Here is an 18,756-nt window from a genome sequence, read left to right as displayed (position 1 = left end):
TGGACAGACGTGATTCCCAGATTACTTTTTTTTTTGAATTGATTCCCAGATTACTGGTGTACGGCAAAGCGTAAACCTTCCGTCACCAACAAAGTCACACGATCGCGTTTTTGACCCAGCATCTCCTGCCGTCAGCGTCGCCAGCCAGGTACCGGCGCCGCAACCCTCGGCTGCCGCTATCGTCCACGAACACCAAAGACAATGGACACGCAATCTTCCACGAGTCGGGTTCATCCAGGTTTCATGTCATTTGCACTAATCATCACAGATAATAGTAAAACAGACACACTAACAGTCTAACATACTCCAGGGAGCTGACTTAGCTAGCAGGTAGGGTCGGTCGAGTTATCTTACAGGGGTAGATCGAAACTTCTCATGTGAATGGAAGCCTATATACTACTACAAGAGCAGCTTCACAATCTGCGATGGAAGCTTCTTTGTCTTTTCTTTTTGTAACAATAAATAACGCGGCAAGGAGATAAAATGAAAGAATGCACCAAAGTCTTGCTTCGTCCGTCCCGGTGCGGTCACAGCGACATAATGTACATGCAATCGGAGGGGCCTCCGCTGGTGCGGAGGAAAGAATGTTCAATCCATCTTGGGCAGTATGTGGCAAGGGTCGATGTGGGTGTTACCCCGACTTGTACCGCTTCGTTGTGTGTGGGAGCTCTTGAGCAGGATCACCCAACATTGCCTGCTGATGGCCCATCATTTCGTTTCCAGGACCTAGACCAGGGAGCTCCTACATGGATGTAAACACCAAGTGTCAACTTGGAAAAAACAGAGATAAATAAGCTAGACAACGGAATGTTCAGATGCATTTGAAATGATCGCTTCTGAACTCTTTTAAGATGTGTAATGGTAGCCTGAATTTTACGGATTAAGGTGATTCAAAATTTTGGTACTATGCATGAACAAACTAATCATTCAACTTTGTGCAGTTCCCTATAAACTGCAAATCCTACAATAAATAGGGAGTCGAGTCCGATAAGAGTGGCGTACCTGAAAACTGGAGGATTGTCCAGCGGTAGTAGGTCTTTTGACAGCCCGCTTGCCCAGGTTGATCTGGACAGAAATGTTGGCTTGGGACAAATCTACACCCGAGCTTTGAAGAGCATGAGTCAATGTATTAAGTAACCTGTGGTGAGTTAACAAAAAACTAAGTGTGTCAATGTACTTGGTTGGCTAATGGTGAGAAATATTTTCACAATATGCTCTGTAAACTCAGACATGGCGACAGGATAATACAACCAAGGGGGTCAATTTGAATTGAAGCATTATGAGGACACCTTAATTTAGTAGCAACCAAAACAAAGGCAGTTTTGACTGAAAATAAATGGCAACTACCATAACTATATGACCCATGGTACTCAAGTAGCAACATAATAAAGAGAGAAAATATTCTTTGCAACGTACTCTTGGGAATATTGGCTTGACACGCTGATTGTTCCTTCGTCAATCGTCAATTGCTGGTTATTTAACATGTCACTGTTCACCCCACAGTCATCCACACCAGACGCATCTGCCCATTGGGGTTGAGACTGGGGTGTTGCATTATCTACATACAGGAAAAAAATGATGAATAACCAATACTACTTCCTGTCTGGGAACAGAAGCACAGGTGGATGGTCAAACATACTCAGAATATTTGTTGGAGTATCCGCTGATCTACAGGAAACACTAGCTATATGATCAATTTCAGCATGATCTGGTGCCCCTGAGGCAGCTGCGGATGCTACCGTGGTGTGGTTATCATCAAGTTTGCCTGTGATATTAAATTCAGGGGAGGACCCATTTGTGATGAATTGTGAAGGGTCAGGCAAGGCATCTCCTGCGATTTGCCCCTTACTCTGGAGCACAACGAAAATAGTATGTGTAAGAATTTGGTCAGAAAGTTCAAACAAAATCTAAGATTTTATTCGGAGATGGCATTCAATTACGAGAAACAAAATTTACCTGTGCATTTTTCCAGGATGAACGAAAATACATGTTTGACTGCAAAATACGGAGCAGTGTTCAGATACAGCTATCCAAGAACGAATGTTAATTTTGAACAATACTAATTGCATATTGATGATTCGGAAAAACAATTACCCATGGGAGTAACTTTGCATTTTCTTCGTTCCATTCTGGAAATGAAGCCTCGTACTTCTGTTCTTTTTCTTGTAAAAACCGTATATATTCGATAACCTGCATTATAAACGGTGTCAAGTGAGAACCAAGTTAATCAACCAGGAGACAAACTCAAATTACATAGAATGCTCCTGAGAGCCTTACCTCTAAGAGAAACGTTGCTTTGTCTCTCTTTTGATCAGTGTGTGGTAACAGATCCCGAAGTATCTGAAACCTGTTAAGATAACATGAAGAAAAAAATAGTAAATACATCGAGCCCAGTGCTTGTCTGCGGCTCACAAATGGTCTTGAAACTAATTCCAGATAAGCTCATCTATGGAGGTACATTGTGTCTGTGATTTTTTCGAGAAAGCATGCATCTATGTTGTTCTATAATGCACAGAATTTGATAGTTTACATACCCCTAGCGTTCAAATAAATCTATTGCAACATTACTGAAATCTTTGACTAACTAAATTTTCTACAACATTATTGATGTTAGCCCTTAGAAATTTAATCACCAAGGAACAATGCGAGTACATTCTGATGATCTGAACGAACTACAGGAGTTCAGGAATCCTCACCGGTCATTGATCTTGCTCCGGCGACGCTGCTCAGTTGCAGAATGCTTTGACTTTGGTGTGTTTGGCCGCTGATCCGTGCCACTGCCACTGCAGCTCCCGCCCTTCCCATCAACCCTCACAGCCAAGTCTGCTATATAAAGAGCGCACATTAGTACAAAACTGTAGGTGTGGTATTGTAAAAATCGCCAACCCTATTATGCGCGCTTAATGCAGAAGATTGCATCTAACCTAGTAATGTTTGGCTCATTTTGATGTTCAGAATGCTTGTGATGAACTGTATCACATTTGCATTACAGGAACAGGGCACGAATGCCACAGTTAATGTTGGCAGCCAAGATACTATGTGAAAGAATTACAGGATACAAGAAATTTGGCCTAACTACAAAAAGGTGCTCAGCAGCTGGCATGCCTCTCCAGAACCGGTTGGACTTTGAGAAAGAAGGCAGAGTAAGGTGAAAATCTCAGCAGCCCTTGGGTGCGAGTGATCCCAAGCATGGAAGTTGTGCATCTCTCCATCGACCTCAATGGAGCTGCATCCCGTTGCTTTGGTGACACCCTTCTCTCTCATGGTGACCCGCACGCCAGCAACATGGCTCCACATCCCTGCAGATGCGTACATGTTTGCTAGCTGCACGTAGTGCCCTGCATTGGACTGCTCCAAATCAAAGATATGTTGTGCTGCCCTCTCAGCCATGGCCATGTTTGAGTGCTCGTGCATCTTGCAACCATGGAGTAAGGCACCCCACACGCTCATCTCTGGCTTTATGGGCATCTCAAGTATAAACCGATACGCTCTGTCAAGCTGACCAGCACGAGCAAGCAGGTCGACCACGCAAGCGTAGTGCTGGTGTCGAGGCTCAATCTTGTAGTCAGTCTTCATAGAGTGAAAGTACAACCACCCTTTCTCCACAGCGCCCGCATGGTTGCACGCTGACAGAAGCCCCAAGAAAGTCACATCATTTGGTTTCACCCCCGCGAGCTTCATGTCCTCGAACAGGCCAACGGCTTCTGCGAGATAACCATGCACCCCGTAACCTGAGATCAATGCACTCCAGACTACCACATCCCGTTCCTGCGCACGCATCTGTTCAAATACTCCGCGTGCCCGGGCGATGCTCCCTGACTTGGCGTACATGTCAATCAGCGCCGTGTTCACAAGCACATCCTCCCTGTACTCGCTGCCACGTACGTAGTCCTCCATCCACACAGCAAGCTCAGTGGAGCCAAGCTGAGCACATGCCATGATCACGGACCGTAACGTGACGGAATCAGGGGTCATGCTCCTCGCAAACATCTGCATCTGCTTGAACAGATCCACTGCCTCGCTGGCAAGCCCGTTCTTGGAGTAACCCGATATCATGGCATTCCACAGGATCACGTTCACCCGCGGGGGCGGGATCCTGTCAAAGAGTGCCCTCGCAGCCACAACGCACCCAAACCTGGCGTACATGGCCGTCATCGTGGTCACGACATCCTGCTCACCGCCAAGGCCACCCTTGACCACCAAGGAATGAGCCGACGTGGCACTCCGGCAAGTCATCGAGCTCCATGTACGCCTTGAGGACCGTGACAAGCAGCACGAAATCAGGACGGACATCGCCGCGCATCATCGCCGCAAACAGCCGTAGCCCTTCCAAGGGGCTGCCGCTCTGCACGAGGCCCGAGATGAGAGAGGTCCAGGAGACGACGTCCCTGTCGCAGTCACGCATTCCCTCGAACACGAGACGGGCGCGGGCGGTGTCCCCGCGGGAGAAGTACATGGCGATGAGCGTGTTGTGCAGGAACCGCGTGTCGCCGGCGTGGGCGGTGAGGCGTAGCGCGTGGGCGTGGGCGGCGCGGCCAGGGACGGCCCTGAGCACGTCGCCTATGGCGGGGGCGGGCGGGAGGAAGGCCGGGTGGCAGGCGCGGAGGGCGAGGTAGTGGCGGAGCGCGAGGGAGGTGAGGCGCAGGCGGGACGCGAGGCGGGCGGCGGCGTGGAGGAGATATGGGTGCGGGTGGGGGATGCCGTCGAGCAGGTGGCGGGCGAGGGGACGGAGGCACGGGGACGGGCGGACGCGGCAGGCGGCGCGCAGGAGCAGGAGGAGCGCTGGCGAGCCGACGAGGAGGCGGCCGGAGACCAGGAGGTGCGCGTGGAGCTGGTGGACGTGCGACGGCCGCTCGCACCGCCCGTCCATGCCCGTCGCCGTTAGCTCGCGCGAGCTCCTCCCTTCTGCTCTGCTCTTCCTCTAACTCCTCACGCCTGAGTACAGAAAACGGGGCCTTTTCTAGCAAAAACTCGGCTGAAAATAAAAACAAAAGCAATCGGGGGAAACGGCCCGGCGCCACCAGCGCCTCCGAGAACCGAAATTGGTCATGGACGAAAGCGGAATTGAGCGGAATTGGGGTACAGTACCTTGCAGCGAGGAGGAGACCTCACGGCGCGCGGCGAGGCCGTCGTCGTCGTCGTCGAAGCCGTCGCCGCCGTTGGATCTGGAGCCGGACTCCATGAACCCGCGTCCGCCGCCGGCGCGGCGCTTCCTCCCCGGCGGGTGCTGCCTGGGCGCGGAGGCGGCCTGTCCGGCGCCGGCGAAGGGGAGCGTCCACTGCTGGTGGTGGTGGCCTGCACCTGCACACGACACAGACCTTGCTTCAGCTCTCTCTAATTGCCCAACCGCAACACGATTAATCTGGGCCCACATGGCAGTGGAGGTGGCGAGGATGCGTGGGGACGACTGCGTGGGCTTAGCGGGAGGTTAGCTATGGGCCGGAGCCGGCACCTGCTGTTCACGCGGTGGGCCAGACGAGCGGGGACACGAGGTTCGGTTGCACGGGCCGTAGGGCCCCTTGTTGACAGCCATTATATATCTTGGCCCACGCACCGAGAGGCCCATCTTGTCCCCTATCTCTTTATTTTTTGTAACACAAGCGGCTACACGAACTGGGGATGGTAGGTAGGTGAGCTTTGCGCGGTGACGTGGTAAAGAGGGAAGCCGACGTGATCGATCGTGACGCACGTACGCGTGCGCCCTGCACGTCGCCGTCGATCGGCGACCGGAAAGCAAAGCGACGGAGCCGAAGCAGCATCTACGACCGCTTTCTCGTCCGCAGACCACTACAACGGCGTAGATAGAGAGAGAGGTGTGACCATCGGCTAAACATAGCTAGGTACCTGCGTGCGCGCTGATCGGCTGCGCCGCCGTGGACTGGCCCCACAGCACGAACGCCGGCGGCTCTGGCTTTACCACCACCGGCGCGGCCGCCGCCGTCGGCCGTGCTCCGGGTCCGGCCACCTGCTGCTGGCTGACGGTGAACGTGCCGATGCCGCCCGGCAGCGCGTGCTGCCTGTCCGGGACGGTTGCCGCCGGCGGGTTCTCCAGCGGCTGCAGGAAATCGTGCGTCTTCAGAAAGAAACCTGCAGTAATAACAAAAGTAAAACTCGTCAACAGCAAAAACGAAAGCGTGCTACTAAAAAAAACTAGTAGTGACCAGCTAACGCTAGCTAGGATTATGCTGGCCTAATCATGGTTAAGCTCGTGGCCTCGTGGGGCCCGGCCAGATAGGCTGGACGGACGGAAGGGGAAGCCGTCGACGGCAGCGCTTACGTCCAACCCACACGTGATGGATCCCATCGTCGTGGCTTCCGGCCGTCTCGCTTCGTATAGCACGATCTTGACGCGAAGATTTCGAACCCCGGCCGGCCCAATCGATCGTCGGTCGTCGCACGCCACCGTAACGACGAGCTAGCTACCACCTACCAGTGCTCCATTTCTCACGCGTTCCGGTCTGGATTCCTTCAATCAAGGCTGGTCTCGAAGGAATTGCATGGCCAAAAGTCAAGAGTTCGGCGAAGAAGAACTCGATCGCCGGTCGCATTCTTCAGGAGCGAAAAGCTCACGATTTTTTTTTTTTTGAACAGCCCTGCAGATCTAAGTATCTATAGCCTACCTATCTACCAATTCGAGATTATACCCTAGTATTGCAGGGACAGAGAATTGTTGCGATCAGAGAGAGCAATGGAGTGGAAGCGCGGAGGCCTACGTACCTTGAGATGCGGCAGCGGCGGGCTTGGAGTCGTGGAGCTGGAGCGAAGGATCTTTCCCGGCGGCGGCGGCGTAGAGCGAGAGGAAGTCGTGCGTCGCCTTGCTGTTCCCTGCAGCTCGTGCAAATCTCTTGCCGAATTAGGCAACGTCGGCGGCGTAACGCCATGGATCAGCTGGCAAGAATACAGGTACTACAGATATTATACAGATCACGCACGCGCACAGCCTGCGCGGCGCGCGTCTGTGCTTGCGTACCTTGGATGCCCATAATTCCAGCAATTCAGTCGAGGATCAGCTGCATCGCCTCGCCGCAAGTCGCGGGCGGACTCGCCGCCGTCCGCCTAATTCTGTCCGGCAGGACAGGAACGACCGCCGGAGGAACGATCTTCCCCACTCGCCGACGCGCGCAGGACGGTGCGGAAGGCCGGTGGAACTCTCGCTGCTCTGGTGCGACGGCCTGTTCGTCTTCTCCTCGTCCTCCTGTACCAGCGGCTAGCTAGGTAGGCAGGCAGAAGCAGGTCGTGTGAGCCGGTGTGAAACTTTATACGGCACGCGCTCGCACCTGGTCCTCGGTACGCCGCGAGACGTACTGCTCCCTGCGTGACGGCCCTGTCGCGCGCGGCGCTCGCACGTGCCGCGGTGGGCCCACTTCGGCGGCCGTAGATTGGCGCGTGGGGCGATCCCGAGGAGTAGCGAGTGGTGGTGGGTCGGGGTCGGCAAGTCGTGCGGGGTGCGGCCGGCCGGGGAGATGATGATGATGATGTGTCGACGTGGAGAGCGGCGTCACGTGACGGTTGCTGGGCGGGGCCGGAGGGTGGTGGTGGGGCAGAGCGGCACATGGAGCCGGGTATTGCGGGCATCCCGTGGATTGCGACGGGCGGGCCGCACATGTGCGCCAGATTCCGCCGGGCCACTCCGCCCCGCTTCGCTTCCACACCTTGCGTCCTTTTCCATGTCACTCCAGTCCCGTCGCCAAACCGTCCTCAAAACGCGCCGGATTGAGCTTTTGGGGACGTGTTTCATTCGTACCGTATTTGGGGGACGTCGCTCCTCAGTCGCGTCCCCCAAACAAAATTTTAAAATTTTTAAACTTAAGCGAGATTCGATTAGATTCGTCCAAACTTACATAGATTCGAACGAAATTTGACTAAATTTAAACTAAACCTAATCTACAAGTACTTGCGGCGGCCGGGCGTCGTAGTACTACTGGAAATTGTACATGTCGTCGGTGACGACCTCCTGCTTAACGCGCTCGTCGATGGGCTCGTCCTTCACCAAGCCGCTTGGTCCTGCCTCGCCGTCGTCGGTGAGGTCCACGAGCGGCTTGCCAGAGTCGCGGATGGACATTGAGATCGACATGTCGAGGTCGCCCCTCCAGGCGTCCTTGTCGTTCATGGACGCCAAGCACGCCACCCGCAGCCCTTGGCAGTCCTCGAGGTCGTCGCTGCTGGGCCCGCCGACGAGCCCGTGGGTGTTGTACATCTCGACGTCGTACTTGGCCTTAAAGTACGTCTTCCACCAGTCGTCGTTGTTGTTGGCCGCCCATGTCGGATCCGCCCGCTCCTCGGCGGTGAGTTGAGCCCGCCGGGCCTTGATGCCGTCCCTCCATTGGTCCGTGCCCGGCTTCGGCGGCGGCGGGACGCCAATGCCGTTCACGGCCATCTTCCAACCGCCGTGGCGCGGCGCGCCGCATGTCCGGCGGGGCCCGGATATCGGGCGTGGTACAGCGCCCACGCCTCCGCCACGCGGCCATGCGTCGCCTGGTGGTTGCACGCAATAACGCCCGGCGCGGACGGCCACGCGGCCATGCGTCGCCTGGGAAAACAGGGACGTCATTAACGTCGCTTGACCAAAGGTAGGCGACGGGGTTTTAGCCTTCCGAGCCGGCGCATCGGGCCCGCGTCCCTTCGCCTCGCTTTTCGTTGTGTCCGGCGTGCGTCCCCTGTGGACGGGGACCGCCTCGGGGCGCCGGACACCGTATCATGGCGCGCCGGACAAAGTTAGTGCAGGCTGGAACCGTTTTGGCACGCTAAGTTGCTTTGGGACGCTTTCGGGACGCCACTGGAGATGTCCTCACACGAGATTATTTTTGATTGATCCCACCAAACAGAGTAGCTTGATGCGATCTCCTGAACCTGACAGTTTTGAGTTCATGCAGTACAGCGCTAAACGGTCTTTAATTAACACCTGATAACCTCCTGCGGTACCTCATTTCGAACTCCCGCGGTAACTCAATTTGAGCTGGTCGGTTTAGGCACGATTACGCCAACGCCTCGTGGGTCGTGGCGGCGATTTACACAAAAATAACCCAAAAGTGGAAGAAAAGCACAGACTGACCCTCCGGCGAAACTATTTCACCAATCTAACCCTTTTGTGTGGCGCCCCTCTCAAGGGCGCCACACATGCCCATGTGGCGCCCTCGGCGCCGGCGCCACACACCCATCCTACGTGGCCCGTCGACGCGAGCTGGTGACCCCGATCCGACGTGGCGGCACGAGTGGCGCCGCTCCGGCCGGCGCCACACTTTGAAAGTGTGGCGCCCCGGGAAGGGCGCCACACATTGACTTAAGTTTGGGCGCCGCGCGCGCCCAGCCCGACCCTCTTCTTTCTTTCTCTTCTTCTCTTCCTCCTCCCCAACCCGGTTCTCTCTCTCCTCCCTCTCCCCCACCAAATCCACCACCAAATCGTCGGATCCGTCCGTGGAGATCGTTCCCCATCCATTTGTCAAGGTAATCTCCTTCAAATCTTCTCCATTCATCCACTAATTTCATAGATCGGGCTAGATTTGGACATGAACCCTAGACATGTTTTCTTTCTTTTGTGCACTCTATATTGTATTGTTTGTGTTGGAGATGGTAGCCTCATGTATGCATGTGTTTGAACCATAGATGTGTAGAAATCTACATATGAAATTTCACATGTATGTGTATGAACTCTATGTATGTATGTGTATGTATGTGTATGAACCCACATGTATGCCTAGTATTTGTGATGGAGTTACTCATATTTGTTAGTTGAAAGGATCGTAATATGGTTCAAAAACGTAAACATGTAGGATGGCCGGTGCCGGTGGACGGGAAGGGGCGGCCGCCGCGGTCCTGGGCGCCCCGGGCCGGGAAGGGCCGCCGCGGTGGAGCGGCAAGGGCCCCACGATCACCGTCACCCGCATCCTCCTCGTCTTCGCATGACGAACGCCGCGCCGAGTTCCTCCTCCGCATCGACGACGACCCACTCGGCATCAAGCGGCTACCGGACAAGTTCGCCGAGTTCGTCGACGGCGTCGAGCCGGCGCACTTGCGGCCTACGGGAGGCTAGGCCGCAACTTCTATCGCCGGCCCGTGGAGGTCTGTTCGACGGGCGGGGCAAGATGTACCTGCACACGGGGTGGGACAAGTTCGCCCGTGACCTCCACCTCGAGCCGGCCGCCGGCTCACCTTCCTCGTACGAGGGGACGGCGAGATGATCGTCAAGGTGTTCGACGACACCGCTGCCAGTGTGCACTACCCCCACACGGCGAATCCGGCTCCGACACCGATAGTTAGAACGTCGAGTGTTGTCAACTCTATCTTCGTTGCTTCGTGTTGTTTGAATGCTATCTTAAATTGTATGAAACTATGTGCTACGATGTTAGGTTTGATGATGTTATGTCCATGATGTGTGTACAAAATGGTTGTTGATATGATGTGTGTATGACATAGCTTTTGACATGATGGCGGTTTGTTGGAATATGGTAGGATTTTCCATGGTTTTAACACATGTCAATGAGTGGCGCCTTCCCACCGGCGCCACATTGCGAAGTGTGGCGCCGTGGCATCGGCGCCTACGGATGCATGTCTAATTGCACAAAACATACTTAGTAAGACAAATCGTCGGGACTTAGCCGTTTTGGCGACCCTCTTTGTGTGGCGCCCGTGGCATCGGCGCCACACATGCTGCATGGCGCCGTGCCACGGGCGCCACACGGAGAGGGTCGCCAAAACGGCTAAGTCCCGCACGATTTGTCTTACGGCATGTTTTGGATCCAATAGTTCATATAAGTTGGCATGTGTGGCGCCGATGCCACGGGCGCCACACAAGCACTCGTGGCGCCGGTGGGAAGGGCGCCACACAAAGAGGGTCGCGAAAACGGCTAAGGACTTATCGTCCGAGCCCCCGGATGTTTTCGACCCAATAGGTCATATAAGTTGGCACGTGTGGCGCACGATGCCACGGGCGCCACACTTGCATGTGTGGCGCCGGTGGGAAGGGCGCCACACATGTGTTCATTAGATACCATAATCAACATAATCTACCCATACAAACTAGCACACTACCATTTCTTCTACTTCAACAACCCTAACATCCAACCAAATCCATCTCCACCCTCAAATCAACCAAATCCACATCTAGGGTTTCACATATAGATTGGAGCAAATACACAAAATCAATGGATGAAAAGAGGGAAACGGAGGAGATTACCTCAAGCAACGAGTTGGGAACGATCTCCACGGACGGATCCGACGATTTGGTGGTTGATTTGGTGGGGTGGAGAGAGAGGAGAGAGAAAACCGAGGCGCCTTTGGAGGAGAGAAGAGGAACGAGAGGAAGAAAGAAAGAAGAGGGTCGGGCTGGGCGCGCGCGCGCCCAAACTTAAGTCAATGTGTGGCGCCCTTCCTAGGGGCGCCACGCTTCAAGTGTGGCGCCGGCCGGAGCGGCGCCACTCGTGCCGCCACGTCGGATCGGGGTCACGCCAGCTCGGCGTCGACGGGCCACGTAGGATGGGTGTGTGGCGCCAGCGCAGGGGCGCCACGTGGGCATGTGTGGCGCCTCGAGAGGGCGCGCGCACATAAGGAGTAGGTGGTGAAATAGTTTACGGAGGAGTCGGTCTCGTCTTTTCTTCTACTTTTGGGTTATTTTTGTGTAAATCGCCGGTCGTGGCTCGCTTTCCGCGTCGTAGCTTTTACCGGCACGCGCTCCGCACGCCTTTCGCTTTCTGTCCTATCGACCGATCCGATCCACGGTGAAAGTGAAATCAGCCAGCCGTGAAAGAGAAGCGCGCGCGCGCGCGCGGCCCAAATCTGTCGCCTGCGGCAAAGTAAATCTAGGCGCCGGCTCCACCAGCGCCAGGCTTCGTCACCCCTGAACAGGCGCATGATCGCTTCACGTGGCTCGTACGATGCCGCCACCTGATCGGCTATGGCCCTTTTACCGCGCGCAGGGATCGGAAAAGAAAGACCGGGACGCATGGCGACTGATCCTCGGTAGATCGAGTTCACGTGCATGCACAGTCAGTCGATCAGCGCCGCTTTCACCTGTGCGCTGTGCATGGCCGGACGGTGGGCGGTGGCGAAGCGACGGTCGATGGCGCGCACGTCGTGATGGATGGACGGACGGATGGACACGGGCCGGTTGATAGCGCGCGCGTGTCGGGTCGATCGATGTGACGGGCCGGTTGGCCTCTTTCTCCCGAGTGTGGCGTGCGCGGGTTGCCTACGTCTCGTGCGCGCGGGCCTGCGTGCGTGCGTGCGGCAGGGTCGGAAAAGCGGATCTGCGTGGGGGTCAGGTAAGGTCAGGCCATGTCGCGTCACAGTGTCAGGTCGGTTGGCCCGGCCGCCCGGCGCCGTGTCCTGCCATGCATGTCGCGTGCCGGCCACATGGCCACGTACGCCGCTCAGATCGCTTTGCAAGATTTGCTCCCCTGCTTCAATCGAGCCTCTGGATGAGTACGTATCATTGTGCCTACTACCCCGTTCCAACAGTGTATCTCCGCCAAATGGATTACGTCTGTCCGTTTTAGTTCAACCATACATTTTATTGGACAATTTGTTTACAAAGATTACATATATGCTGCCATTCAGATACAAACATGCTTGTCAGGCAAATTTGCAAAAAAAAAAAACTCACATGAACAAAAATCAAAATTCCACCTTTGGAGAAATTTGTGCCTCCTCCAACTACCGTTCACGGACAGTGCAGGAAGTGACGGAAAATGAGGCAAACTGCCGCCATACCTAGATCTAGGAGAGCACCTTCGCATACAACGATACTTTCTGAGCCGATGCTCAGGTCTCACGCATTTCACCCAAGCGTAAGTGTAACGGCCCAACTTTTGTAACTTTGTTTAAGCCAAGTTTAGTATTGTGAAAATCAGTGCCAATAAAACCTTTTTGTGTTAACCTATTGAAACATGATTTCTTGCATGTGTGTCTTGTTTGATGTGTAAAGCATGTATGTTTAAGTTGGTTTTTGAACCAGATTGTGAACCAACACAATCCTTGTGCCTAGTGTGATGAAGTCATTTAAAATATTACCATGTATTTGGCAAAAGCTTTATCTTGCGAATTTCTCCGATTTCAAGTAATTTTACTTTTTCCAAAACAAATAGCCAAGATTTATTTTGACACAAAGAATTTACAAACTAAGTATTTGTAAAACCTTTAGAGATCTATAAGTTGGTATGATCCACCCCTTTGACAAACATTATTTTATAAATATTTTACAATTTTTTTTCAAACACCTTTGAAAAGCTATAGAAAAGGGGGATGTTTATGTCTCCACTATTTCTAGAATATTTTGCAAAACACTATTATCTTCCTTTTAGACCCTTCTTAAAACCCTACCTGGCATGATCATCTTTGAGCACCTGTTCAACAACTTTTTCTTGGTTGGTCTGATAATTGTTTGTATTGCCCTTGCTTGACTATGCGTGACTCTTTTTGTCCGTGATTAGATTGCTTGTGTGTGGTGCGTGCCCAATCCTATTTGTGTGCATGAGGATTCTTTAGGAACCTCACCAAGCTCATCACAACTCAACCTCTCAATTCATTCCAAGGCCATAATACCCACACTCATTTCAATTTGGAGTTCCCTCCAAATAAAGCTAAACCCTTAAAACACTAAACCTCTTTATTTTGACTACCTAAAATATTCTATTTTTTCTCAAAAAAAATTCAAAACACTTTCTCAAATAAAAATAGGAAATGTTACTGATATGTTTTATCATATCAATTCCATCCAAAAATAGGAAACCTTTTTCTTTATTCTAATGTCTATTTACAAAATGCCTGTTAATGGTACATAAGCCATTTCTTGCACCTTCTTGCACCTTATAAAAATAGACAAACCTACTATGCAAGGTTGTGCAAGAATATTATTTTGAACCTAAAATATCATCTTGTGTCTTTCAAAAACTTCAAAAACTAGCTTGACTAAACTTCATCCAATTTTTGATCAATTCTCATATAGTGAACAAAACCAATACATTTAGATTCAAGATTTAGATGCTATCCTCTCGCACCCGCTTCATTCGAACTCCAAAGTTGTACAGAACGCGCATGCTCGGAACAACGTGTGGTCATCTCCAACAGGGACTTTTTTTTCCCTTTTTCATTACAAGCATAATGGAAATACACATGTTTAGTTTCTACAACAAAACAAGAGAAAGGAAAAGAAAGTGACAGACCATGCCCATCAAAGAAAATCAAAGTGGTAGAAAAAACCGTTGCTTGATCTCGGCATCGAAAACCAAGCTGCGGGGCAAAAAAACCTACCGTACACTGCAGAGGTTCAAAGGGTAACACATCTATCTGTTAAGCTTCATGCACTAGCCACTTGAACCAAAAGTCCGAACTGATGGAAAGGGCTAGGCAATCCACATATACACTTCATAACACCCCCACTCGCGTGTGACGGGAGAAGAGGAAGTCAACACGTGAAAGAAGAAGAGCACACCGAAATAGGGCATCAACGGTGGCTAAAGAGGGGCAACGACGAATTTTAGGCTTAATTGCGAAAACCATGTGAAAGCCAGGATTTGAACTTGAGACCTGGGGCTCTGATACCATGTTAAGCTTCATGCACTAGCCACTTGAACCAAAAGTCCGAACTAATGGAAAGGGCTAGGCAATCCACATATATATTTCACAACACCCCCACTCGCGTGTGACGGGAGAAGAGAAAGTCAACACGTGAAAGAAGAAGAGCATACCGAAACAGGGCATCAGCGGTGGCTAAAGAGGGGGGCAACAGCAATTTTTAGGCTTAATTGCGAAAACCATGTGAAAGCCAGGATTTGAACTCGAGGCACCGAGCGCTCGATACTATGTTAGCTCAACGCACTCAGCCACTTAAACCAAAAGTCCAAACTGATGGAAAGGGCTAGGCAATCCACATATACAATTCACAACACATACAACTAGCAAAAAGCATCCAGCTAGAAGAATTTTCCATCGCCTACTGCAAAGATCATCTGAAACTACAAGACATAATCAAAATTCGCCATTCGTTATCATCAGCATCTCCCGGTCTACTGGTTGGAGTCGCCGGAGCCGCATTGGAGACAGGGACCCCGCGACGCGCGTGTGCAGGCTGGTCGGCGCGTGGGCGTGGGCGTGGCCCGGGCCCGGCCGCATCAACTACCCGGTCATCTCCTAGCGCCAGCAGCTTGGATGCATGCATCTACCGAGCCAATCGATCGAGAAGAAGCCAGGAGGCACTCACGGCAGTGTACGTACGTATGGGACCGTTTCTGCAGTGCCGCGATAGATGCGCAGAAGGTGCTCAGCCGCTCACGTGACAGCAGTGTTGCTGGCTTGCTGCGCATAGTACATTGTAAGCGGTGAAAATATAACTTAACTCAGGAACAAAATAAGACTGCTCGAAAACTCAGCTCGAGAGCTGCTCAGGCGGCGCCATGGCAGGGCCGCTCGGCCCAGATCTGGGCCCAGGCGGGGCCCGGAGGGGCACGGCGGTGGCTCTGCTCTTGGCACGCCGGCGGCGCTCCCTGGAGGAAGAGAAGACAGGGCGGCGGTGGGTGGGCGGCGGCGGCACTTCGGCCGGCCAGCTGCAGCGTAGCAGCGGGGCTTTACGGGCCCTTTTGGGTCCGGCCGGGCCGGTTCGGGCCTGGTCCGCCTCGTAGCCTCGTCCGGTCGGCTACCGCGAAAGCGGTGGAGGCGGTTCCTCCCGCGTGGCTGCGGTGCTGCTACCCCCGTCCCCGCCGCATCCCTTTTCTTCGTCTAGGCCTTGCTCCGGTGACCACGGATTGGCGGCGAGGATGGCTACAAGACCGTGGTGGCGTGTGCGGGTGGGCGGCAGGTTAGGTGGAGCACGTCGGAGCGTCTGGGGTGGTCGGTTTGGTGGTCGGGAGAAATCCCTGTCGGCATGCTCGACACCGACGCGGTGACGCCTACGGGTGTCACCTTTCCTCCTGAAGGGCGTCGGGTGTACCTCCTCCCCAATCCCCTCCGCATACCGGGGGAAACCCTAGGACTAGTCCGGGCAACAGCGGCGTCATCGTCGTCTCCTTGGTGAAGGTGTTGCTTGGTATGCGGTGCCTCGGCGTGCTAGGAGCGTGGTGGTACTTCTCCGGAGGGCGCAGCGGTTGCGGGTCATCTTCGTTTTCGTCGATCTGCCGGTGTCGGCATTTTTTCTTCTTTCCTTTCTTTTTCTTTTCTTTTGGGCTTGGTTGTGCTGCGGCCCCAGCGCGTTCGTTGTATCGGGTCGTTTGCTATATTAATATAGCGGGGCGCAAGCCTATTTCGAGGAAAACTCAGCTCGAACTAATACGTTAATGAGCCGAGCTGAGTTTTTACCTTTATTTTGTCTAAAGAAAGAAAACGAGTTTAATGGGTCGGGTTGCAAGTACTAGGTAAGATTGTTAATATCCTAACACTTGTATACTAGTAGCTCATAAATTAATCAACACAAAAGATAAACCAGGATCAGTAGCAAAAAACCAGTTTTGAACACCAGCCTTATATGCTCCTACTTTAATTAAAAAGATAAAACAATAAAAAAATCAGAATTTTTTGTAAAATGAACATGAAAAAGTGTTGTAACTACACCCAAAAATCTCTGGGAAAAGATATATGTACTGATCTATGAAAAAGATAAAATGTAGTGTTGTTTGGAACATCTAGATGATTTGTTGCTTACATCACTCCGATTTATCAACTTTTCGCACAGGCCACTACATATATCTTTTCTTATTTTTTGAATGTAGTTACAACACTTGTTCATGTTCATTGCACACAAATTTCAGATTTTTCTGAATTTGTTACTATTTTTTATTTTTTATTGAACCACAAGCATATGAGCTCAGGTTCAAAAACACCTTATCCGATCAGTAGGCCAAATATACTTGAACACTCCCAAAATCTACACAAAGAGGCATTGGTGAACTTTCCTTCCTGTACGGTTACTCCGCCATGAATTTATTATGTTGTTCAATTTATTAATGAGCTTATTATTGAATTAATGCATTGTCTAAGTTTTTCAAAAGTATAAAGTTATGAAAGGGCTAGACTATACTCCCTCCGTTTCTTTCTATAATGCCTATAGATTTTTGGTATTTATTTCAAAATATAAGATTGTAGCTTGGCTCTTTTTCAATTACCCCCTCTACCGGTCAGCTCCCACACGACATGCGTGAAAAAAAAATCCATAAAAAGGAAACAATTAATTGAGATTCCTAATACATGACCCCAACGATTCCTTAGATTTTGGAAAAAAATGTTTTTATTTTCTTAATATAACCTGGTTGCACATATATGGAGAGTGAACTAGAGAGATTTGTGGGATTTGTTATGTTAATTTAGAAAGTTACCGATTTCTCTCATTTTACTCTAATCTCAAATCGTTAATTTTAGGGGTATTAGGTAACCGTGCCAAAAAAAACTATAGGCACTATAGTTTGGAACGGAAGGAGTATATTTTAACACTCCCTCACATCGAGGCTGAAAAAACAGAAAGACAATAGACATGGGTAATCGTGGATTAGGCGGTTTTTGAACTAGAGACCTCAACATATGGTACCATATTAGATTGATGTACTATCTACGTTTTTCAAAAATCCAAACTGATGAAAATGGCTATATCATATATTTTAACACTTATCAAGGTTATCGAGACGACTCAACCATTTATCGAGTAGAGCCAAGATAGATTTTGAACTTGTTATGTTAATGAGTTGAGTTGAGCAAACATCTCCACCCGCGGCCCCGATAGCGGTCCCGATAGCAATTTGGGGGCCGGGAGCGAAAATGGGCTCGCACCGGCGCGCCCCAAACGGCGCTGGCCAATTTTTGAGCAAAATAGAATCGCCGGCAACCCCGTGTCGGCCCCTTCGCCAACGAATTGGGCGGCGGCGCCTCGCGGAACGACGGTTTTCGCAGGTGGGGGCGCCTTGTCAGCAAGGGGACGCGGCGGTTCGCATCGGAAATGACGCGGGAGGTTTGTCATCGGCGTTAATGGCCTCCCGCGCGGAAATCAAAACGGCGAGGGCGGCGAATGAACACGCGGCGTCCACCTACCTTACCCACGCACCTTCAATGCGCGTCCGCCGCATCCCTTAAAACCCACCGGCGCGCACTTCTCTCTTTTCCCGCCGTCCAACCCTAGCCGACGTCGTCCTCAACCTCCGCGCGAACCACCACCCACACGCACCCCGCCGACGCGATGGCGCACAATGACCAGATCGGCGGCAGCGACGGCGGCATGCTCCGCTCGACGCAGCTGACGTTCGACGAGGCCGACGTGCTGTACAGGCACCGCATACCCGTGCCAGTACAGTACAAGTTGCCGCACGGCTGGCACGTCTCCAACGGAGGCTTCCCCGTGCCACCGCCGGCACCGCGAGAACCGCAGACGCGGGCCCTCGCCAGGGAACTGCGATGACGCCGGAGGAGAGGAGCCTGCCGGAGAACGCCGTCGACAGCCCGTCCTGGGCAGGGCGCTTCGAGCACGAGCGCGCAGTCGAGATCGCGCGGACGGACAAACCCTCGGGCGGCCGCTTCAACAACGTCGGCCGCCGTGCCTGGTGGTACGGCCGCTCCGTCTACGACACGCTCCGCGAGTACGGCTTCCGGCCACGCGTCCGCGGGCAATGGGAGCCGCTATACTTCCCGCAGGCGGCGAACATGGCGCCGCCGCCTACCACGCAGAGGGCGCCGGAACGGACTGCGGCGTCCGGAACCTCATGCACCGGATCGTCTGCCGTCGCACACGCGCTCAGCCGCGCCCGCGCCTCCTTCTGGAGGCGTCATCATCCGCAACAACGCGAGGCG

At 52.6% G+C, this 18,756-nt stretch overlaps 1 pseudogene; it reads right to left on the bottom strand.

Annotated features, from left to right (window-relative positions):
* Positions 1-215: 215 nt before the first annotated feature.
* LOC124657113 lies at positions 216-5,374 on the bottom strand (annotated as a pseudogene).
* Between the last annotated feature and the right edge of the window lie 13,382 nt (positions 5,375-18,756).

This window comes from Lolium rigidum, chromosome 5, assembly GCF_022539505.1.
Source record: "Lolium rigidum isolate FL_2022 chromosome 5, APGP_CSIRO_Lrig_0.1, whole genome shotgun sequence".
Taxonomy (NCBI): Eukaryota; Viridiplantae; Streptophyta; class Magnoliopsida; order Poales; family Poaceae; genus Lolium; species Lolium rigidum.
The sequence above is the reverse complement of the archived record's forward strand: the minus strand, read 5'-3'. Positions and strand labels throughout refer to the sequence as shown.